The sequence below is a fragment of the Arachis ipaensis genome, chromosome B10 (genome assembly GCF_059453495.1).
Source record: "Arachis ipaensis isolate K30076 ecotype BB chromosome B10, ASM5945349v1, whole genome shotgun sequence".
Taxonomy (NCBI): Eukaryota; Viridiplantae; Streptophyta; class Magnoliopsida; order Fabales; family Fabaceae; genus Arachis; species Arachis ipaensis.
This window is the reverse complement of record NC_142435.1, coordinates 62,528,245-62,530,185: the sequence shown is the minus strand read 5'-3', so window position 1 is coordinate 62,530,185 and position 1,941 is coordinate 62,528,245.

Here is a 1,941-nt window from a genome sequence, read left to right as displayed (position 1 = left end):
TCTCAAGATAGTTGAAACCTCGGTCCAAATAAAATTAGACATGGTTTAACAGCCAGCCAGGATTCAACATATCTTATGAAACTCTAGAATTCATTCTTAAAAATTCTGAAAAACATAGAATAATTTATTATTTTTTTTTTGAAAATTTTTCGAAAATAAAAAGCTTTAAAAATAAAAACTTAAAATTAAAATAAAATTACCTAATCTGAGCAACAAGATGAACCGTCAGTTGTCCAAACTTGAACAATCCCCGGCAACGGCGCTAAAAACTTGGTGTGGCAAAATCGTGATCATTCATTCCTTGGTAACGGCGTTGAAACTTTATACGCACGTTCATAATCTTAATTCTTTGTCACAACTTCGCACAACTAACCAGCAAGTGTACTGGGTCGTCCAAGTAATAAACCTTACGTGAGTAAGGGTCGATCCCACGGAGATTGTCGGCTTGAAGAAGGCTATGGTCATCTTGCAAATCTCAGTCAGGCAGATTCATATGGTTATGGATATTTGATCATTAAAATATAATTTAAATATAAAACAGGATAGAGATACTTATGTAATTCATTGGTGAGAATTTCAGATAAGCGTATGGAGATGCTTTGTTCCTTCTGAATCTCTGCTTTCCTACTGTCTTCATCCAATCCTTCATACTCCTTTCCATGGCAAGCTTTATGTAGGGCATCACCGTTGTCAATGGCTACTTCCCGTCCTCTTAGTGAAAATGGTCCAAGATGCGCTGTCACCGCACGGCTAATCATCTGTCGGTTCTCGATCATACTGGAATAGGATTCAATAATCCTTTTGCGTCTGTCACTACGCCCAGCACTCGCGAGTTTGAAGCTCGTCACAGCCATCCCTTCCCAGATCCTACTCAGAATACCACAGACAAGGTTTAAACTTTTCAAATCTCAAGAATGGCCGCCAATAATTCTAGCCTATACCACGAATTGAATAGAAAATAACAATAGTACTTTGCATTAATTCATGAGGAATAGCAGAGCTCCACACCTTAATCGATGGTGTGTAGAAACTCTACCATTGAAAATACATAAGTGATAATGGTCCAGGCATGGCTGAATGGCCAGCCCCCAAAAAGTTCTAAGATAGCATAAGACTAATCAAAGATCGGATCCCTAACATGATAGTAAAAAGTTCTATTTATACTAAACTAGTTGCTAGGGTTACAGAAATGAGTAAATGATACAGAAATCCACTTCCGGGCCCCCTTGGTGTGTGCTTGGGCTGAGCATTGAAGCTTTCACGTGTAGAGGTCTTTCTTGGAGTTAAACGCCAGTTTGTAACCTGTTTTTGGCGTTTAACTCTGCTTTGCAACCTGTTTCTGGCGTTTAACTCCAGAATAGGGCAGAAAGCTGGCGTTGAATGCTAGTTTGCATCATCTAAACTCGGGTAAAGTATGGACTATTATATATTTCTGGAAAGACCTGGATGTCTACTTTCCAACGCAATTGAGAGCGCGCCATTTGGACTTCTATATCTCTAGAAAATCCACTTTGAGTGCAGGGAGGTCAGAATCCAACAGCATCTATAGTCCTTCTTCAACCTCTGAATCTGATTTTTGCTCAAGTCCCTCAATTTCAGCCAGAAAATTCCTGAAATCACAGAAAAACATACAAACTCATAGTAAAGTCTAGAAATGTGATTTTTATTTAAAAGGCTAATAAAAATATACTAAAAACTAACTAAATCATACTAAAAACTATGTAAAAATAATGCCAAAAAGTGTATAAATTATCCGCTCATCACCGAGCTATCAGAGTGACGCAGCTGGAAGCGTGACATTTTGATAGTTAGGTTGTTATAATTTTGGTAGATTGGAAGAATAACCATTATTCTAATTGAGTTCTTATGAACCTTGGAAAAGCAATTTACTTAAACAACAACTTGAAAACAATTTCTCCTAAATCACTAATTATCTGGACT